The 23,453-nt window shown below is 42.1% G+C and overlaps 1 long non-coding RNA gene across 1 annotated transcript; it reads left to right on the plus strand.

The window, feature by feature from the left end:
- Positions 1 to 1,922: 1,922 nt before the first annotated feature.
- LOC123800715 (uncharacterized) lies at positions 1,923 to 19,645 on the plus strand. Its single transcript, XR_006781991.2, has 3 exons — positions 1,923 to 2,710; positions 3,091 to 3,905; positions 5,169 to 19,645. It is a non-coding gene; the product is annotated as an uncharacterized LOC123800715 (long non-coding RNA).
- The last annotated feature ends 3,808 nt before the right edge of the window (positions 19,646 to 23,453 follow it).

Genomic DNA, 23,453 nt, shown 5'->3' on the forward strand with positions numbered 1-23,453 from the left:
ATTCGTTGTTGAGCTTAGAGACTAGATGGCAGTGCTGTGAATATAAATACTCCCCAGCCATGAAAACAAGCAGTGCCCCCCCATTTTGTTTAAGCCCAGCATCTATTAAATGCCATCATCCAGCTATAAATACCACGGTGTAGATTCAAACTTCACTCATTTTCTCTTACTCATTTTATGTTCTCCTCTCCCAGACATTTCCTCCTTTCCCTTTGTTAAGATTTACTAATCATAGTTCCATGTTAAAAGAGAGGGTTGCAAAGTGCCTGGTTACCACAACAGTTTCGAGTCAGACGGCCTGTTTTAAGCTGGCTCTGCAACTTTCTGTGTTCCCTTGAGCAAATAACTTAATGCGGTTAGGTCCCAGTCTTCTCATATGTAAAATGGGGTAATAATCACATTTATCTCATAGGGTTCTGGTGGGATCATATGAAATAATGTATGGAACCTCCTTTGGCACAGAGTAAGTACTCAGTACACGACAGCTGCTTTTATTATTTTTTTCCCCAAAGATTCATTCATATATTTGAGAAGGAGAGAGAGAGAGAGAGCGAGAGAGAGAGTGAGCAGGCACATGAGTGGGGGTGGGGGGTAGGGCAGAGGGAAAGAATCTCAAGCAGACTCCCACGGAGCCCGCAGATCCTGCTGCAGGGCTTGATCCCATGACCTTGAGATCATGACCTGAGCTGACTCAGATCAAGGTCCCACTTGATCCCATGACCGAGCCTTCAGGTGCCCCACCATTATTACTAGTATTAGCTATCAGCTTTACATTTGTAATTGTAAGAAATTTGGAATTGGGGGCAGTTGGGTGGCTCAGTTGGTTGAGCGTTCGGCTGTTGGTTTTGGCTCAGGTCACGATCTCCTGGTCGTGAGATCAAGCCCTGGGTCTGGCTCTGTGCTCTGCACAGAGTCTGCTTCAGAATCTCTCTCCTTCTCCCTCCAGCTCCCACTCTCTCACTCTCTCTCTGAAAAAAACAAAAAAAAACCTTAAAAGAAAAAAGAAGAAATTTGGAATGAGAAGTCATTGGTTTGGTCTTCACACTTAAGGATCTCTTTACCTGATGTAGTGGGAATGCTCCCCAAACCAGAAAGAATGAAAGCACCCACTAAAATGCATGTGCATTTATCATACATAGTGGACGGCAGAGGCCGTACATATGCTCCTCCCAGAACAAATTACTGATATTCTGAGCGCACAGGTACCTCATTCATTTAACCAACATTGCCTGAGCACCTACCATGTGCTAGACATGGTGCTGGCCCTGGGATCCATGCCCTGGTTTTGTTCACAGTCCATTTTGCAAACCCAATTCATCCATTTCAATTCTTCCCTAGTTTTCCTTAGATAACTGTAGACTTATCCGTATGAGGCGTCCGCTCACTAGGAATATCGGTAAAGTGTTCTACATATATGTGTTGTTGCTTGGACTCAGAGGTCAAATTTAGAGTCCCCAGCGGGCCGATGTCTGCTGGTGGGAGTCTCAATCACCAAAAAGTGAAGCCGGAGCGTTTGGTGGCCACTATGAGCAAGTCTGGCCCCTTTCCAGGAAGAGGCCTGGGAATTCCCTCGCGGACCTCCACAGACATGCGGGGTCTCACACCAGGGTTTCCACGTGTGCCTCCTCTGGGGACACACAGGCATGGCTGGGGGGATGAGTGGTCTTGCTCGCTACACGCACTGTCTCACATTGCGCAGAGAAAGGGGATGGGGAAGCTTTCGTTAGCCTGTGTGCAGATGAACAGACGGCTGCAGCTTCATTGCAACCAAGTGTTAGAGTTAATCTCCTTCATGTGTTTTCACTACATCAGGCACCACAAAATAAGTTTATTAATTGAATGTCCCACTCTCTAACTCTAAAGGAAGGCACTTGGAAAATGGGAAAATGGCATTTGCGGGGAGGGGGGGGGAGAAAAAGCCAGAGAATAATTCGAATCTTGAAACTTCTGCAGTTGAAATAACAATAAAAAGAGCAGAAATGGCTGTAAAATAGTCTGTTCTTGGCATTGCCTAATTGGCCTCTTTATTTTTCTGTCTCTGAAGCTGTCTTTAGTGACACCTACTGATAAGAGCCAATCGGAACCATGGCCGAATTCCTTCGGGCTGGACCTGCCAACAAAGTGCTCAGCCCTCCAGATGTTGCTGCTTTGTGAGAAATGAGAACTCAATAAACCAGGCTCACCCTTTCTCCTGGGGTGAACGCAAAGACAGGCAGATATGGAAAATCACTGCTCAGCACCATGAACAATGCACTCAGATGAGGGGTTGGGCCAGTTCTTATTTGTCTTGGTGGAACAGACAGCCATGGAGCCTAACGCAAGAATTTTAGCTGGCAACAGTTCAAAATGTGACTATACGTTGAAATCGCTCAACAAAAGGAGGCCTTTTAGCTACGGAAAAGCCCAAGAGTGGTTTTAAACAAGTAACTAGAGGAACGTAGAGATAGGGTTAAATATGTATCACAAGTGACTTTATTATGCTGAATACCTCTCACCTTTTGTGTTTTCAGACTCCATTCTTTTGCGTTATTTAACAAATTAGAAGGATGCTGGAATACAGTGCCTCACAGCACGTCCTAACTGTCAATGAATAATAGGGAGTATTTGCAGTTCTGGGAATAGGACAAAAGGAGCTAAAGTGAATTCGTTCTTGTCCTTCCAACCAGAGTGCTCTTAGCACAGGACAGACTTGTGACCCTGCTAAGAAAAGGTGAGAAAATACATCACCGTTCTTTTTTCCTGAACCAGTTCCTCCACCAGCTATCTGTCCATCCAAACCTTCTAGCTCCATCCTATGCGCTCATGGGTGCCATGAATGTCCCCATTGTAAGGCCGACCTCAATATATGGGGAGACACCATTTCTCTCATTATGTAATTTCTCAAAAGGCCTTTGGCTAACTTGCATGTGGCAAGTGTAACGGATATGGAGGAATTAAATGATTACTTACGATATTTAATTTGTTAATTTAATCTCACCTGTATACTTATAATCACATCTTATGTATACTTATGTATACTGTTATATCATTTTAGAACCTATTTTTTTAGCTCACATCTGACATAATAATTTTTATTTGGACTCTTCACAGGCATCCTGGAGACAGCTGAGATGCAGCTGAGCTTTCATCATGGCTAGAGCTGTTTCTCAAATCGCCTGATACAGTTTTCTAGACTGGTGCTATCACTTCTATTTCATTTTTCCAACCTGTGTAATACTGTACTGAAAATTTTATCCCAGCCATTTGCCCAGGGTTAGGATTTAGGAAAAAAAAAAAAAATCACCCCGTGGTCCGCACAACAGAACCAGCTAAACAAACCTTGAAAGTTTCACTAACATAGTAGCCAACATGTGATATTGTCAACTATCCAGGAATAATGACTACATCTGTGGGAGGTTTCTTTTTTCTTTTTAGAAAGCAGCTCATATCAGATAACTTTGACAAGCTTCCAAAACTAGTATCAATTGAGACTATTTCAGCCTAATAAACCTCCATCCGGTGGTATTTGTTACTCAGAATAAAGTAATTGAGAAAGCATTTCCGTGACAGAAGATACTTGGCAAGTACTCCACGTGAGGTGACTCTTTTTTTAAGAGAGAATATTTTGGGAGAAAGTGCCTAATAATGAGATGTATTCAGGTGTATTCAGATATTGCCTTACCTCGTGCCCTCTCTTCTTCCTGCCATGTCTACCGCCTGGTCCACATCCCAAATTCCTACTTAGAAGCCGGCCGGAGGAAATGTTACTCTCAGGATGACTTCGTGCCTCACAGAGGTAGGAGGCACTAGTGAAGAAACAATGCTGTGATGCTCACTGCCTAAGATCGATAGTAGTCTCCCCGGATCATTCCGTCATAGGACAGACGTAGAGTGCAACAAATATGCAATGGTGTGGCAATAAAGTGGTAAGCCTTCTGATTTCGAAATTCAATATTTAGATGAATTGCTGAGTGAAGTGTTCCTGGTTTCGGGTGGATGAATGTCTGAGTGGGTGATTGGAGTGAGGGAATAGTACGATCTTCTTTTTCGTTTAGCCCTGGAGGACTTTGTGGAGGAAAAGGAATTTTAGGTCTTTGACTTGAGAAGTCCGATTGGGTAACTTACCGTAGAGTAGGTCATGTGGGAGGTGGTATTTATGAATGCATAGTTCAAATGAACTAATAAGGAGGTTAGTTAAACAAAGCAGGGGCTGCGGAGAGAAGAAAGCAAGCTGAGAAATTGGAACTGGTAGTTGGTAAGCACACCAAACTAATGGAGAGGGAAACGGGGAAATTATTACCTCAGAAAAGAAGGGGAAGTGAATTTATAATGATGCCCGAGAAGAAGGATGGCTATTGGAGCAGAATGTGATGTGGACTGAAGGTGAGTGCTTACGGAGACCCGAAGGCCTTCGGAGAGTACAGAGCAGCCTTCCAACTCAGAAGAGATGACGAGACAGGATGTCAAGGATTCAGACTAAGGTTTCCCCCTAAGATTCTGACCTGAGGAAAAAGACAGAAGGCAAGGCTATGAGTGATATTTATGTTATGAAATTAGATTGTGCTTTTCACATACTTGTAAGACTAGGTTAATTTGAATTAGATCTATTTATTTGTAAGTACTTTGAAGATGAGATGTTCAAGCCATAAAATGTTGTCAGACATTGGCTATTAATCATTTTATTTGTCTTAAGGCACTTGGGAGGTACTCAATCAATATTTGCTAAATTTAACTGTATGTCTGGCTCTGTACAATGAATAAACAGCCCCAAATATCATATACAGGAGTCAAATATTGGTATTGCTGATTAATGTGTTGAGGAAGCTTCCTGGTCTCTGCATGTGGATTTTCCACATCTGTAACCACTACTATTACAGATAAGGAAAGCAAGGCACAGAGAAATTGGGCAACTTCCCAAAGTTTACACGACTGGCGTGTGGAACTGGGAAGGGGAACCCAATTCACTCTAAAGTTGGTGTTCTCCAACCTCACCCTGAGCTGCTTCTATAATTTATATTATAAAGATATACATTGTATTGTAACTCCTATAGAGAAGATGACCTTTTGAAATAAGAACTCAATTAGAATGAGCTTTTACAGAAAGAATTATAAAAAGTACAAACATTTGTTTCTAATTATGCAAATTAGGTCTTACTCTTATTTTATGCAACAATGTCATCTACTTTCAGGCAAGCAGTTTGATGAAAGGAAGAAGCTCAGGTTCTGGCAGAAGATTGACCTAAGTTTCAATCCTGTCCCTCCATCACTTACCAGGTCAGTAAACCTGGGAAAATGGCCGCCAAACTTGTAAAATGGACACGATGATATTCACTTAGCAGCAATAATGACATTCACCTTACAGTAAAAGAAAAGAGGGCAGATGAAAGGTAAAATAAGAAAACAATTGACAGGAATTGATAGATTTGGTCAGGGAGGGAATGCAGCAATGATTCTCAGGGTTTGAATGCATATAACTAAGAAAATATTTGTCCCACTAACAGAAATACAGAGAAACCAGGAGTGGAAGGAGGAATTGACATACTGAGATGCCAAAAATACATATAGATGGGACTGCCCATAAGCAGATAAAAATGGCTAACAAACTTTGTAAAAGTGTCAGAATTACAAATGTGTCCGTGTAGAGTTAAGGGTTAGATTTACCGGTGTAGATGAGATCTCCACAGCGTGAAGATAAAAAAAAAAGAAAACAAGAACAAAGTCTTGGAGAGCACATTCAGTTAGAGAATGGAGAAGAAAGAGGAGCTAGAGAAAGACAGAGAAGCCGTGGTCAGAGTAAAAAAGGAAATATCAGAATGAGCACCATGAAAGCAAAGGGGGATTTAGCTTTAAGGAGGCTTGAGTCAGCTATGCCATGTGGCAGGAGGATTATGAAGAATGAGAAAAGTCCAGGGTGCTGGATATTAGTCACTGAGGGCAGTGGCCTTGAGTAAGATGGGGAAGAAAACTCATCCAGGTGCTAACGGCACTTAGGAGGATGAGATCGTATTGGGAGATTGGTAGAAATCTGAAATTTGTGGAGAAGGTGGTATAAATGGCTATACTTCCCTAGGGTTTGCGGAGTGATCGTGAAGCCAGATCTATGGTGGGAGGTGGAGAGAGTTGGAACAGACTGCAGGTAGAACCAGCTTCATCTGAGAACTACGGGAGAAATTATGTTTGCTAAACAAATCAGCCTGAGATAGGGGAACCCACTCTAGGAGACTGGACAGCTGGTGGAATAGGAGCTCCACAGGATGCAATGACCAAGCGTGGGTTGGGTACTGAGGAACCTATCAGGCTAAGCTTCACAGAACTGGTGGAGGAGGAGGAGGTGGCAGTGAAGGTCCCCAGGAGACACATCTGGATCACAGGTGTGATGGAGGCAGGCACTGGTAAACTAGCCCAGGGCGTGCATTTGGGGAAAAGGTACAGTGTGACTTGCTCTGATATTAGTCAGAAGTTTGAGACAGCCTTATTCTGCAAACTCACCTTTCTAGCTATGAAGCCTTTCTGTAAATGGCGTTCTCCCAATTTCCATGGCACAAGAAATGGGGGAGGGAACAGTAGTTGTTGATGCTGCTACAAATTTTTGCTTTTTCTGAGCTCAGGATTTAAAATGGCACTTGAAGAATTTTTGCTGGATGACAGGTTAGGGGGTCGTTTGAATAACTTATTTCCTGGGGTTTTAGCTATAGGGTTAAAAGTTTGATTGCAGAAGGTCTGACAAACCTTGGAGACAGACTACATAGAAAGAATGAAGAAAATAGGGAGGGACGTGGTTACTTCAAGGACTGAGAAGTTAGAGGATGTCATTGAATCTAATAAGGAAGATAAAAGAACATAGAGACAGAGCAAAAAGGGAAGATAATAAGGATTTTGGGGGGGCCATTTCCTTTTTGACAACAGAATAAGGTGTTCTTTTTTTTTAAATTTTATTTATTTATTTGACAGAGATAGAGACAGCCAGTGAGAGAGGAAACGCAAGCAGGGGGAGTGGGAGAGGAAGAAGCAGGCTCATAGCGGAGGAGCCTGATGTGGGGCTCGATCCCAGAATGCCGGGATCACTTCCTGAGCCGAAGGCAGATGCTTAATGACTGTGCCACCCAGGCGCCCCTAGAATAAGGTGTTCTGCAACAGTTTTCATAATTTGAATATTACTTTCACATTCACAATTTTTGTCCCATATCTGTATTCTTATTTGCTTAATATTTTTTTGATCAATCATTTTTCTAATCCTAAATAGTTCGTAAGCCACAACATCCATGGAATCTTGAGTTTGGTAGACAATTAACATGCTTTCCTAAAATTCATGGATAGCAACCTAGGAATTTTAAAGATATTTGTGTACGACCTTTGGAAAATTGTGTCTTATCAGGTTGGAAAGAAGTTTGAGATGGTGCTTTGGGTCTGAGTGCCAGTTCAAACATCTTCGGTAAGAAACTATTGGAGCACATAAGCACCCCAACAGAGTCCCTGTGGAATGAAGGAGTCTATAAATAAACCTTGCATGGATTCCTAAGTCAGTGATCAGAAAGAAGTGGGTTGTTAGAATGTGAAGTGGTCCAAGGATCTGCAGGGATAAGAGGGCGTGTTGGGGGCGGGGTCAATTTTACCTGGAGACATTTGCAGGAATGGTTTTAGAAGGGTGATATAAAAACAGAAATCAGATCGTGGTAATTAGAGAGTATGGGACAACGAAACTAAACAGTAGAATTAGACTCACCCATCCCAGGAGTTGAGTTTTGAAGTTAGTTTCCAGGGACAGAAATACTGAACTGAAAGTATTCTTGTGAGGATTGAATAAATAACACATAAAGTTCTTAGCACAGTGCCTGGCACGTCATCATCCATAAATGATAGATGGTGAAAATGAGGATGAAGACGATGATAAAGTTACAGTTCATTTTAAGGCATAGACGGATATGAGTACATGCTCTGGAGCCCAGAAAAAAGGGAGCTGGAAAAATGGCTGTCAGGGAAAGGATAGAGGTCGAAGAGGCTGGCCTCCCCTTAGGGAGAAGGGAAGAGATTCACAACTGAGTAGTAGGTAGTCGTAAGTAGTAGAGTAGGTCAGTATTTCTGGAGATATAAGCATCATCCTTTCTAGAACTGCAAGGAAGACAAGGAAAGAAGTGAGATAAGGACTCTTGAAATGGTAGTAGGAGCAGCTTGGGGAGACAGCACATGAGATAAATCTCTCTGAGTGAGCTTGGGGTGAGATAGGACGAGGGTTCAGTAAAGAAGGAACGGTGCTCGTGTACACCGAAGATCCTAGATATGTTCTTTAGGGCATGGTACTAGGCTAGAGTCTTAAAATTCTGCCCCTGACTCAGATTTGGTCATTTGAAAGCCGTCTAGTGTGTTAAGACACTGAAAAACAAGGATCATAACTTCAAATGTAGGGCTGTTTGAAAAGCCACAAAAAAAACACGAACTTGTAGGAATAGGTATGTATTTTGGCTCAAATCTCATGGAATTTATGGTTTTAGCTTTTAGAAAATACTTAGTCACCTTGATGCATTTAGGAGTGCATATATTTGGTGGGGTTGGAAATCTGCGCTGTACATACCAGAATCACCCGGACTCACAAAATGTGGCTTAACCTCTCCAGAACTTGAGAAGTCTCTACGTCACTGGACAAATGTAAACTGGTTCTCCACTCTGTGTAGTCTAGGTGAAAGTTCCCAGGGGTCTGGTTGGATTTCCCAAGGGTTTAAAACTCCCTGAGAGTCAAACCCTGGGGATAGGTTCCTTCAAGGTCATTTGTCGAATTTTCATTCCAAAGATTTTCTTGTTCTTGAAGAGGACCAGGCGAAGGGAAGAGCCTCTGACCCGGAGCATCTTTTCCTTTGGCCCAGGCACCCCTCACCCCATCCTTTTGATTCCTGCTCTGTAACCACAAAGACAAGTATGATGGATCTCCTTTTGGAGCACAATGCAGTTTGCTTGGAAAAACATCCACTTTAGACAAACAATAAAGGCATCCCGAGTGGGGCCTTGGCTGCTCTCCTGGTGTTACGCTCATGCATATGCCTCTGGTGCTTGGCAGCAGAAGTTTTCTGGTTGCACAAAGCAGTAGACACCCCTTTGGGAATGCCCATCCCCTGTCCTTGTTGTTCAGAAAACCTAACTCGGAATTTAAGTTATCAGCCCAAAACAAGATGCAAATTTGACTCTCTAAGTCTCAATTTCTATGTATTGTAAAGAAGGATTTTTTTTTTTAATCTATGAATCTCCAGGGGAAAGAAAGCTGGGGGAGATGAGGCAACAGATGTTGTGTAAACACAGTTCTCTTCTGTTGAAAGATCTATCAACCCACGCAGCAGTTACTGATCCCCTCTGCTGGGAATCATCTCTCTTCTCCTCCAAACTCCTGCTACACTTTGTTTCTTATAGTAATAGACTATTTATCAGATTCTATCTAGTATTGTAATGACTCATGTGCTTGTCTTCGTTTCCTTTCTAGATTGTAATTTTCATACCGCCATGGACTATATCTTATTTGACTTTGTTTCCCTCACAAATTCTATATGTATATTTTTATATTTTATAATCAATCTATTTCCATGTAACCTTTTATGTTGGTGGACTTATTCTTTTTTTATGATGTCGGTTCCTGAAAACCAGCTAATATTTTTAATCATTGCTCTAAGTACTCTGTGCTTGTTTAATCCCATCACAAAGTAATAACCATTATTTTTATCCCCTTTTTAATAGGTGAAGAAACAGAGGCATAGAGAGCATAAACAATTTTCCAAAAGTCATACAACTTATAAGGTGGCTGAGCCAGGATTCCAACCCATTCGGGGCCAGAACCTATGTTCTTTTTTTTTTTTTTTTTTAAGATTTTATTTATTTATTCAACAGAGATAGAGACAGCCAGCGAGAGAGGGAACACAAGCAGGGGGAGTGGGAGAGGAAGAAGCAAGCTCATAGCGGAAGAGCCTGATGTGGGGCTCGATCCCATAACACCGGGATCACGCCCTGAGCCGAAGGCAGACGCTTAACCGCTGTGCCTCCCAGGCACCCCTAGAACCTATGTTCTTAACCACTAGACACTACCACCTCTGGGTGTTGTCTCCTGAAATAGGATTAGGTAAGCAAAGATGAAAAACATCTAAACATCCCCTAAATCAAGCATTTCACATTCTGGTAGAAAAGGGAGACCTGTGAAAATGTCATAATTATACGGAGTGGCTGGGTACGTGAATAGTGCCATGTGGAAAGGGTACAGAGGAAGGGCTGCCTCCAGGTACCTTGGGAGAGGGCTAAGGTTGGTTATCGATTTCCTTCACCTGACGGGACTTGTCTTATTATCAAAAATAGCTCTCTTAGAAGGAAGGTTACATAGATTTTTTAAAGACCCTCTTCTAGTTTACTCCCTTTATTGCAAAAGAGCAAACTGAAGTCAGGAACACACGCAATTCAGGCAGCACACACAAGTAATCAACGGCCCAGCCAAGACAGGACGGAAGAGGCGAACTGTCAAAATCCTGCCACAAACAAAATTTCCTGAAGGTTCGTTTGGAAGTAAAAGCAGCCAGGGGAAAAAAAAAAAAAAGGAAGTAAACAAGATGTAACAAAGCATGGTGCTCTTAAAAGACTATTTTGAGATGTAGAAAAATCAGTGAAAAAACAAAAATAGCTGGAACCTCAAACGCTGTACTGGTATCTCTTACTTTGAAAAAAAGGGATAAAAATAAGACTTTCCCTTGTCTTTGCTCCCCATTTCTTTACCACCCTTCCCCCCCTAAATTTCTACAGAAGCTTCTAATAAGAGAACTGTGAAACCATTAGGGTTGGCGGTCTGTGCTCTGGACCCCAAATATGTTTGGAGGGATTGCTAGCTTTCCTGGAGAATATAAACCCAAGTGCTTTTTGTACCATCACAAGTTGACCTCAGGCTTTCCCTGTCTGTCTTGGTTACAACGGGTGTTATTTGGCCAGGCAGAATATTATAAAAACCAGGTAGCTCTCTAATGATTTAAGTTATTCCTTGATTTCCCACGTTCTAGGTTAATTTTGACCGCCACCTTATGCTTCTATTATTTTCTCTGCCTGGATTTCTCCCTCATGTCCATCCATTTAATTCCTTGTTCCTTACAACACCCCGCAGGAGTTCCACCTCTCCCACTTTAGTGTGTCTGAGCTAGAGTTCCCAAGAGAGTCTGTGGAACATGATTCTCTGTGGAGTTTCTTGAAAGCTGAGTTCCATGGCCAAAGGAGCTTGAGAAATGCCACACACTATCTCTTATTAGATCTATACAATTTTCAGTCTCTGCCTCCACATTTAATGCTCACTTATTGTGTACGTAAGAAATGATTAACTATCTGTCATGGGCTTCCCACACACAGTGCTGGACATTGGAGTTATACTTGTTCCTCATCCTAAGTAAGTCTCAACTTGTTTACCCAGGTTTTATACTTTTGGAAAGTAAGGACAGGTCTTATTACGGTGGTCTTATTAACCTAGAGTACAATAGTATGCAAATAATAGAGTCTTGATAAATGATTGCTGGTTGGTTCAGTCAGCAAATGGGAGTTAACTTTTACCAATGAAAATTGCTTGTATCTTGTTCTTGAAAAATACTCTTCGAGAGAGCATACCCTTGACCCCACTTTGTGGTGTTTCTAATAACAAACCCTTCACAGAAAGTGTGAAATACATCTGTACAACATGACCAGCCCAAATTCACATCCAACATAAGAAAAACACCAATTTTCTGATAATGGAGAACCTGCCAGAAAAACAACAACAACAACAACAACAGACAATAGGTGAGAACATCACTATCATCCTCACCTCTGTCCCCACCATGTCCCCCACTTGTCTCGTCATAATCACGTGTGCTGGAGAGGAGTTCATGACCGAGTCGATCTCATGAAATTCCTAAATGGGGGGGGAGGTCTTCACTGAGAGGCATCTTACAGTGAAGACAGTACAAAAGACACATCGAAATGAACCGTTCCATCTCCCATCACTGAGATACCGGCACCGGCCAGCACGGTCCTTGTTGGGGGCTGGGTGTCAGGCAAGAAGGAGTCATCACACCTTTGGATGCACACGTACCAGCTCCAGGCACAAATGGGGTCAAGACACGACTGAGAATACTTGGTGAGACTATCCCGGCTGTTCTTTAAGGGACTTGTCAAATATGAAATTAAGTGAAACAGAAGGTTTTTATGATTTTTCTCCCCTTCTTTAAGTGGGATGTCAGTTATGTTACTGGAGCTAATGGTACCAAATTTGAGTGTTTGAGTGCAGCTCTGTCTTGAAGTGTTTGTCAGGAAAAAAAAAAAAAACAGAGAGAGAGAAAGGCCATTTGAGGCTTGGCAGAAACTTCACATACGAAGTATGAGAGAATAAACTATTTCCAAGTTGCACCATGGAGAAACTGAAAGGATCTACGGAAGACCTTTCAAACTGTTATCATAAATCAGAACTCAGACCACTGAAGACTGACTACAAAAGCCTGATTCAGAGCACGCTTGAATTTAGTATTTCCCTTACCATGGCCTTTCTTGGTGTCACTTAACACCGTATAAATGGTTCTCTCCTCTCCAAGGGTGGTGCCTGATGTTTCCCATTGCTGTTGAGTGGAGAATTAAAAGCAAAAATGGCTCCACATCTCAAGAATGCTCACTCAAGGTGAGTGGGGAGGAAGAACTTTCTGCTGGTGGAGGGCATTAAGCAGTGGAATGGGCTGCCAAGGATGGAGTCAGCGAGGGTGTCAGCTGCCAGCTCGGGGAGACCTGGGGTGGGATATACCTAGTTACCAGTCCCTGTCCCCTGTACTGCTCTGTCTTCTCAGCCATATTGGGTCCTCCGTCCTCAGTGAAACCTTCCTAGAGGGGCAGCCCTGAAGGCCGAGGGAAGGAAGCAAGTACGGGTGTGGATGTTTCCCCTCTGTTGGTTTTTTCCCTTCACCCTGATGAAGCCACTGAGAACAGGAGTCGGGTCCACGATGCAGCACGGAGCCCTGGACCACCTGCAACAGCATCTCCTGACAAGCCTTTAAAATGCATATTCCCAGGCCCTACATCAAACCTTCAGAATCGGTATCTCTGAGGTTAGGCCTGAGAATATGCATTTTAACAGAGTTCCCGGGAGATTTTTATACACCGAACTTCTGAATTAGGGGTTTGATTTATTGTTCCCTTCATAGTGGCAACTGTCTAGTGTCTTCTAGATGAGGTGATGGGGGAGAGAGGAGGTGGTGCTGGAGGAAGGGGCATAGCACCCATTGGTCATCAAACATAGGGCCTGGAGAGTAGTTTAAAGCAGAGGCACGGGTGGCCTGCAGTATATAGTTTTTGGACTGCATGGCATCGAAGGTAAAAAAGAAATCAGAAGGCCTTTATGTGGGGCCTGTCCTCCTCAGGATATCCTTGTCTCTGAAGGCACTTGGTCACCCACTCCCAGAGAGGGTAGCAAATTTAATATGAAATGGCCTATTGTTTCCTTTTTTTAAAATCATGAAATATGAACTTGTTCATAAAAGTTGGTCCTTAAGAGAAGAAGCAGGCTTGTTTCTTTGATTTGTCTCTAGGCCAAGGTTACCTTTATTTTCCTGACTTTTTGGAAGGCACCAGTGAAAAAGTACCTAGCGAAGTGTTTGAATGCAGTGCCTGCCTCGATAAATAATTTTTGCATGAACAGAAGAGTAATGTGATACAGCTGATGATTTATTTTTAGGCTGTTTTCTCTTATTCCTGCCATCCTGTCTCCTTTCAAATGGCAGTTTTCCCCTCCACAAAATGGCGGAGGTGGATTTCTACTATCTGGATCTTTCATTCACCTGTTTAGGGTGGGACAGGTGCAGCCCAGATTTTTCTCCATCTTTGTTTCAAATTCCCTGTGGGATAAAGGCACGGCCTTCAGGTCTGAATGAGGGGCCTTTATATACTGTTCATTCCTGAATGTTTTCACGTAAACATTTTAATTTGTGGCAAATCTGTTTGTTTGTTGTGTTTGTCAAGTTAATGTAAACTGTAGTCCATTAGGCCTTGAGATGAGTCTACTAAATATTTTCAGATGTTTTTTATTTTCTCAGCTAAGAGCTGGATTTGAACCAGAGCTCCGAGGTGAAAGGGCAGTGCGTAATATACTGAGACATGAAGTTCGACATATGAAATAAAATAATGTAATGTTTTTAATATTTAAGATGAAAAAAGCAGCAATAAAACATTGTGGAAGGAGGAAAACATGAATACCTGTATATTTTAATTTTAAATGCCTGCAGATGTTGAATTTTAATCAGAGCATGTCAGATTCTGACTCTGACAAAGGCAAAAATGTGAGATCTGTTTTCTTGAATTGCTTCCACATTTCATGCTTCAGATTTTTATTACATATAGCACTGCATCCTCATATATTTATGTAAAGTGCCAGCATCCATTGACTTGGCATGTGCGTGATGGTTAACATATAAAACAGTACGCGGGGAAGGAAAGACCCCTTCTCGCTCTCCCGGCACAGATTCTCCCCGTGACCTTGTGGTAAGGAAGGCATTTAACCCTTCTGTGCTTCAGTTTCCCTAATCTCAAAATAGGAACCACCACTCTTGTTTCTTCCTAAGCTCCGTGGATATGGTGAGGCTTACGGGAAACAGTAATTGAGCTCCACAGTTGTTATATAACGTAACAACATCATACGTGTATGTAATGTGTGTGTGTATATTTACTTAGAGAGATTGAAAAAGAAAAGGAAAACGAGTGGAAATTAGACCAATATGTATTCAAATCTAAAGTTAAAGTTCTTTCAGACTTTATGAACATTTGTGAGAGAAATAGTTTCTATTTCTCTGTGTTTTTGCATCCTATCTGCTAAGGCAGTGTGAGAGCCGATGACCTTAAACTTACCCTGTAATTCTACTACCGAAAACGGTGAATCTAGATATACACAATAAAGTCCCAAGAAATATCTGTAAGTCCCTGTTATACTTTTCTCTGAACAGTTTGAATGTTATAGGATAAGGAGAGGACACGTAGTCGATATGGTTAAAGGTCTTCAAGACAAGATCTGTCCTAAATCTGCTTTTTGCTATTAGGGTCTTTTAGGCTAACTTGACTCTACATTCTTGGACCTTTGAATCTTTCCCTCTCTGGTCTTTTTTCACTTCGGGGTTCCTTCTGCCTTCCCAGGGGATTTGTGATGAGTTGTAGGAAATAGCCAGAGGACTTTTGAGAACAATGAAGAGGAGTAGTAAATGTTGAATTATCTGTGATGTAGTCCCTTCTTGTCATTCTTCAATGTTCAGAGAAGTCTGCTGTACACACAAATATTTGGGGAGAAGGACAAAGGGTGGCATTTTCACGTCCAGAGTGTTGTGGTGTAGGACATATAGAACGTATTCAGAACAAGACAGTTCATCAGCCGAACTAAGTCGGTGGAAACAGGGCTCACAGCCAGAAGTGAAGGGGAAAATTACAGGGTCTCTATCCAACCATCCCCTCTGCCAAATCATCAATAGAATGTGTACATTTTTATATACAGCATATATTTCATTTTAGTTTTAAGCAACTGCATTATTTGACCCTTCAAAGGGCTTGTATTACATTACAATAGAGAGGGTTTTTTTCACCAGAAATTCATCTCAGGAATATTTCAGGAGAAAAGTGGTCAGAGCAAGAAATGAATCCCATGTCCCGGGGCTCTGTGTGCAAATGCTGTGGGGGAAAGGGAGGGCCACGTAAGGTCTTTGCGTCCCGGGGTGTCCTTAGGAGGAGCCGGACAGCTGCAGGGTAGGGTGGAAGTCGTGTTGGTCTTCTCTGCCTGGGGCAGGGCTGGCGGACGCCCTGGAGCGGGGAGTGTGCCGACAGCTGTAGCTGCTGGCAGGGCAAGATGTAGAAGAGAAAATGACCTGTCCGGACGGGAGTTCCAGACAGTTACCTGCGAAGAACGTGTGAAACCTCCAGCCACGCCATTGAAGAAAACCTGCAGTAGAGACACGTGCTATTCTTCAAGAGTTGGTTGTCACGCTTCTGAGATGATGCTTTGATTGCTGGTTGTGACGCACACCATCAGACTGGAATGGACGTCAAGTGGCATATGCACACATCCAGGCTCAGCTCCTGCCTTCATCAACCTCCTCGGTTCTTCTGATGTAAATTAACTTTCCCTTTATCTCTGTTCCCTTAAGCCTTTGCACCTTCATACTTGTGAAGGAATATAGAGTCTCTGGGTTGAAAGGTACTCGAGAGGTCATGAGTCCAAGCTGTCAACCCTCATCTAATGATCTTGTCTTCATTCATTCACCTAATACTGGCTCTCTGGTCCCTAAACCATTGTAGACATGACATATAAGAAAAATATTTGCTGAGAGCTATTGCAGAAAAGCCACATCTCCCTACAAACGGAGACCAAAGAATCCTGCTCTCAGAGGGCTCCTAAGCAACCCAGGTCGATCCTTTCATACCTCCTTGGTCAGCTCACGTCCCTTTCTCCACAGGGGCTAAATCTCGACTTCCATCACTTTCTTTAAAATTTCTATTCCCGTCCGTGCTGCCATATTGCTCTTTCAGGAGTTTGAAAAGATAACCTTTGGTGATTTTTTGAGGGTCATTAATATTCTGTAGCCACATCATTTACAGGTGAAAAAAACTCTGAGGTTTAAAGGAGTTGCATGGCTGGCATGGTCACATGGCTGGTTCAGGGTTAGACCCTGCAGCAGGCTCTCCACGAGCAGAACCTCTTCCCCATCTTCTGTCCGTGAAGCCATTCCGATTGAATAAATGTGCCCCACTTTCAAACGCTGACATCGAGAACATCAATTTTATGTCATAGATGAAAGCCTGTTACTGATTTAGAGTTCACACACTCACAAAGGACTGCTTCTGTTTACATTGCCCTGCCTTTCCCAGTGGAATTCATTATAAAGGAAAACTTCAAATGTTTGGGCTGCTCTCAGGCTTCAGAGTGAAAAACAAAGATATAGAAGTTAATCATAAAGAAAGACTCTTAAGCACTGACAGAATATATCTTCTACCTGAAGGACCAGTTATCATATCATATTTCTGAATTTCATATCACAATTCCAGAAATTCTATTAAAGTTTCTATTACAAGAATTAATATGTTTAAAGCAAATATCTGGGGACTTCCTCTTGCAGCCGAGATGGAGTATCAGGGACTAGATTTACTGTCCTTCCTCAAGCAACCAAAAAAATGGACACAAGTAAAGGGCGAGAACCCAGCATCGTATGCCTGGGGTTCCTTCCTAAATCACTCCTAGCTTTCACCATGTTTGTTCCATTGTCAGCGATAATTACATGCTCTTCTTCTCAACTGATTGTTTCAGTCTATAAATATTTCTTCAATCAAAATCACCAAGTCTGCTGTGTGACACCCAGGAATCTCATGGCAGTCAAGCAAAGCAGAAGTGGAGTTGAATTCATCATTGATGTCTGGGTCTGTCAAACTTAAAAAAAGACTTCTGGTTCTGTCTGCCGTCCTAAAGCTGATGTACGAAAATATACAGAAGCATCACACGGAATAATATTACTAACCTTTCTGTGAACAATGGAAGTATAGTACAGAAACCCCTTTATCCCCAACACTTTGCTTTTCAGAAATAACCTTATTTCTTAGTATACATCACTTGGGCAAATCTGCATATTCTTTTTTTTTTTAATCTCCATATTCTGTTACTGTCAACTATTAAGAAACATTAGTCGACCACAGTGGTTTGGTCATTCGTTGGAGGAGCTTCATGCCTTTGCTCGGAGGCTGCAGCTCTCTGTCGGGCAGCAAAGTGGCCCAAGACTTTGGCACCAGGTGAAAGAAACGACCCGAGGGTTAGCGGACTGCTCCAGAAAGCAATGTGCAAAGAGCTGCCCCCTAAGCCTGCGGGGGAACGCGCTCCCCCTGCCGGCGGGGAGGAAAAATCTCATCGCTGCAGGCGGGAACTCGTGCTTCCAAAGACGCGTGGTTACTGGAACTGCGCAGATCTTCCGATCCAGAAGCTGCCTTTCCAGAGGTTGGTGAGGGAGATCGCCCAGGATTTCAAAGGTCGAGGTTTCAGAGCGCCGCCACTGGTGCGCCTCAGGAGGCTAGTGAAGGGGACCCGGCAGGTTTGTATGAAGATCCGAATCTGTTCATGCTAAGAGTCACCACCACCACGCGCACCCAGGTGGCTCACCGGATGCCAGAAGAGAGCTTAAGGGAAGGCAGTTTTACGGTGTTTTGTAGTAAATTCTGTAAAATACTTTGTTAACTTGTGACTTTTTTGGCAAGAAATTGTTTACAATCCATTGCATTTGTACTCATCATTCCATCTTCCACTCAGGGTAAATGCAAAAAAGTGACCCTTCACAGACCTCAGTGATGTGAACACTGTTGCTCGGAGGGAACACGTCGCTAATATGCAGAAGCAATGGGTGCTATTTCTTGCTTTTCACGATGCATGTTTCTGTATGTTAATGACCTGTTGGGTAGCTCTTAAAGTACTAGAATCGATAAATGAGCACAAGATCCTTTTGCAAAACTGGTTATGACTTGAAAAAAATCGGGAAAAAATGATAGTAGATATTTCAAAAATATTTTACTTGAAAAGGTCAAAGTCGAAAAATAAGGAGTTCTATTCTTAAGGCATTCTTTTAAAAAATTTGCCAGTGGAAAAAAATATACGATTTGGGTAACTCGTTTCTCACGAACATTTTCTTCTTTGTTTTGTATTTTCTAAACTCTTCTTAGATCAGGGATCCAAGTTGAGTTGAATTTGTAGGGTTGCTAGTTTAGAGTTTATCGACCTCACGAAAATTTGCGGTACTTTTTATTTTGAAATAATTGTAGAGTCAAGAAATTGCAAAGAGAGCACAGAGAGGTCTCGTGTACCCTTCACCCAGTTTCCCTCAGTGGTCACATCTAATGTAAGTAGAGTCCAATATAAAACCCAGGAATTTAGTATTGAGCTCTATCCGAGTTGTTGCATGTATCAAGAGTTTGCTCCTTTTTCTTGCTGAATAGTATTTCATGGTATGGATGTACCACCGTTTAAACATCTATCTATTGAGGAGGTATTGACCATTACAAACAAATATGCTAGGAACAGTCATATATAGATTTTAATGCAAACATGTTTTTATTTCTCTGGGATAAATGCTCAGGAGTACAATATCGGGCTTATATGGTACATATATGTCTAGTTTTTAAAGAAACTTCCAAACTCTTGCTCAACAAAAATGTATGAGAGACCCACTTTCTCCACATCCTTGCCAGCACTTGGCATTATCAATATTTTTAATTTTAGCTGTTTTAATAGATGTGTGGTGATACCTCATCACGGTCTTAATTTGCATTTTCCTAATGGCCAGTAATAAACACCTTTTCATGGGTGCATTCACCATTCATATATCCTCTTCAGTGAAATGCCTCTTTATGTCTTTGCCCATTTTCTGATTGGATTGTTTGTTTTTATATTGTTGAGTTTGGGAGTTCTTTATATAGTATAGTCCTTTGTCAGAAGTTATTTCCAAATATTTTTTCCTAATCTGCAACTTGTCTTTTATCCCCTTATTGGGGTCTTTTGCAAAACAAAAGACTTTAATTTTGATATAGTTTAATTTACTGATTTTTTTTCTTTAATGGATCATGCTTCTGGTATTTTGTCTAAGAATTCTTCATCAAGGGGCGCCTGGGTGGCGCAGTCGTTAAGCGTCTGCCTTCGGCTCAGGGCGTGATCCCAGCGTTCTGGGATCGAGCCCTGCATCAGGCTCCTCTGCTAGGAACCTGCTTCTTCCTCTCCTACTCCCCCTGCTTGTGTTCCCTCTCTCGCTGGCTGTCTCTATCTCTGTCAAATAAATAAAATCTTAAAAAAAAAAAAAGAATTCTTCATCAAGTCCTCAGTCTGAATGATTTCCTACGTTATCTTTGAAACGTTTTATAGTTTTATGATTTTATTTAAATCTATGGTCCATTTTGAGTTAATTTTCATGTAACCTGTGAGGTTTTGGTTGGAACTCGACCCCAGCAAACAGAGAATACTGCTTGCCTTCAAACATGTACACGTTTTACAAAAGTCTTAAAAGATTGAAAAGCCTCAATAAATCAATATCAGGTGGAAAATATTTGTTAATTATACTGCAGTATAATTAGAAATGAGCAGCAAAAGACTAGCTTAAAACCCCTTTAAGTTTCAAAACTAAATAACAGATGACTGAACAACTCTTAGGAATGGGGAATATAGTCCTTTTCTCTCTTCTTTTTCATAGTTTATCCTTTTCTCACAAGATTTCCCATCCCTTCTTGGTCTAGCCAATGGAGTGCAGGCACGATCTTAAAGATGAGAGCTATTGGCATGAGGCGGTCTGAGTGACAGAGAATAAAAATTAGGATAACCATTCTTTACAGTTGGCTTGGAACAGTGCTGGTTTATGTTTATTGTCCCAGAGTAAGTATTAGTAGGTTCCATTTTCACTTTCAAAAATGCCCTAGTTAAAGCTAACTACTTTTTTGGATCCCTTTCCTAGTTCTTCCCATCACTGAAGACTATATGCAGTTCTATTTGGGATGGTTATTCTCACCTACGTCTGCAGTTTCTAGAAATCCAGTTGTCTGTCTGCAGCTTCCTGACACTCGGTGCCTCTGTCCCTCTGGATACTTTTCCTTGAAAGGACCCAAGACCAGCCTTTGTTAGCCTGCTCTCACATGTGATTCACCTCTGGTCCCTGAAAAATACTCATGCATCTTTTGCCCCAGCAAACTCTAGGACAATTAGACTAATTCCAAGGCAGCTGTCTCTACCCCACTGCTATACGGTTTTTAACACTCTCGGTGTGTTAGTTACTAAGTCCTCTGTGTTCCCCAATGACAAAGAAAGTACTCAAAGCTCTCTGAGGAATCCCATGCAAGTCCATCCTCAGGAGACTGGAAGTGAAGAAGGTGGCACTTCCTAGCTCCACTTTGGGGGAGGGAGACTTGGAACACCACGATGGCTCTCTGCAGTTATCTTCCTGAAAACCCCCTTCACTTGTCCTGACCTCTTCATAGCCTCCGTGTGAGTGAGAGGTCCTTTGGCAAGTGACCTGGAATTGTAAAACTGGTACTTGACCATTTCATTTCTAAAGTCAGAAATGCTGGATGCCTGTCTGCTACTCATTCTGAATCTATCCTGTTGAGGCCTCAATCAAAACCAGCACGTTGAGACGATCTATCATTTCAGCAGCCTGTTACCTGCAACACATTTTTCATGGAAAAAAGAGCACTTATTTTAACAAAGTGGGATTATCCCATGCGTATTTCCTTATGATCTGCTTTTTACAGTTCATATTCCTCCTCCAATATTATCTAAATCTATACCTACTTCTTTCATCCACAAATCAATAGGTATTTTCACTCTCCTAATCCATCAGATTGAGTCACTCAATCAATTCAAAGGTAATAAAAACCTTTTTTTTCTCTTTAGCCTCAGTGAAGCCACACAGGGGAACTACAAGGAGGTCTCTGTCTGTGGCACATTTCACACAGAAGGCGCTTTGAAAAACATCTCATTTCCATCCCTGAAATGGTAGTGGTTGTTTTTTCCTTGGCACCCACAGGAGCCCGCTGCTATACCCTGACTCCCCCAGCTGCTGGCTTAGTACTATCTGAAATATTCAGGGGTGGGACAGGGGAGAGGATCTGGGAAAGGAAGAGAGCAACAGGAATCAGCAAACAACAGCATATAGGTTTGTGGCTCTTAGAAGATTATTTGATATTTTTACTTTGACTAAAACCACACCTGTTTCTATTAAGAAGAAAACTGAGACTTAATTAGCAAAATCTTGACCTGATAAACAATGTAATGGAATTTTTTATTGTTTTTTTGCTGAATTGTTCTCTCTCGCCACCATTGTCCATCGTGTGGACACTGGGTTTTACAAGAATGCGTATCAGGTTTCATATTCTAAAACCAAGTGAGGAAGGTGTGCTTTGGAAATTTCAAAATAAAGACTTAAAATTGATGCCAAATCAACCACGGGCAAGAAATGTATTTAGTTACATTGAGTTTCATCAGATCATCTTGCCCACCCCACCCTATCACCCTGCACACGCCCCGAATATCACTTACAGTCTCTGTCCTCATTCTGTCATATTTCCTAGCAATCATTTGCTCCAAAACCCTGTGTAAAAACAGCCTCCATGATAAAAAGCCCAACTTTTAAACAATTATTCCCTCCGCTCATTTTATAGTACCAAGTGTGTATGCCACTCAGGAACGACTCGCGATGTTTTCTTTCTCTTGGTTCATTAAGTCTAGAAATAAAAGTTTGTATATTCTTGTTAGCTTTCCGTCTTCCCAATTCCCCTCATGAGAGGTTTGTCTCTCATCCTGTGTTCCTTTTTAAATAAATATTTATTTATTTATTTATTTATTTATTTATTCGAGATAGAGAGAGGAAGAGTGGGGGGAGGGGCAGAGGGAGAGAATCTCCTAACCGACTCCGCTGAGCATGGAGCCTACCGTGGGGCTTGATCTCATGACCCATGAGATCGTGACCTGAGCCGAAACCGAGAGCCAGATGCTTAACGGACTGAGCCACCCAGGCGCCCCCTGTGTTCCTTTCTAAAACCCGTTTTGCCCCACCTTCGTGGGCTCTCTGAAGGCTTTTCTATCATGCTAGCTTTGCTTATGTAACCCACGTGTGTGAGCTGGTGAGTTATGAAATTATGAATCAACCCAGTGTTTTCACCAACAGCTGGTTCGACCTACTCCCAGTCATCCTCCTTGTGCTGCGGCTCCACTAAGGGGCGGAGACAAACTGCCAAGTGAAGGGACAGGGAGCTTACAAGACCTGATCCCACCCTATACTGTGACCCGATGGGCAAGAGGGCATCCTGAGCACGAGAAGATGCTCATCCATGTTACTCTTGTACCAGTGACTTCCTTTCCAGGGGGCCTTTAGCGTTACATTTGCTTCTGTAGATTACCCGGAAGTCGGACTTCCTTTCCGATACGCTCATGAGCTGTGTTTAGCTCAAATTCCTCAGAAAGTGGGTTTTTTTTTAATTTAATGAATCAAATATAATTTAGTTTGATCTGCATCTAAGGTACTTTAGGAACATAGAGATTGGAAAATACTGAATGCCAGTACATGTGCTTTTAACCTAGGCCTGTGTCGCTGCTGTGTTTTAGAATTATAATTTTGCAGATCACCAGCTTTGCCTCCTTTAAAAACATGTGACTGGTGACCAGTTACCTTTATACAAAGTTTCAATGCTTTTTAAAAGTGAGTTTTGAAAGCAATAGTAGTTCCTCATGACAGTCATAGGCGTTATATTGAAAATTGGCTCTGTGGTCACATAATTGTGGAAAAAAATTTTAAAAATAGATTAAGTAGGCTTTAAAAAAGTGTCTTAAATACTAATACTCGTTGAATGATCGTGGTGATTGGCGTATGTGTGGGGATGCTGGGGAAATGTGTAGCAGTTCTCCACCTCCTTTAACTTTTTTCTCCCAAGAGCCCTCTGGGGAATTAGCATGCCACGGAGCATAC

Source organism: Ursus americanus, chromosome 26 (genome assembly GCF_024610735.1).
Source record: "Ursus americanus isolate L20-20 chromosome 26, mUrsAme1.1.p, whole genome shotgun sequence".
In the NCBI taxonomy this organism is placed as follows: domain Eukaryota; kingdom Metazoa; phylum Chordata; class Mammalia; order Carnivora; family Ursidae; genus Ursus; species Ursus americanus.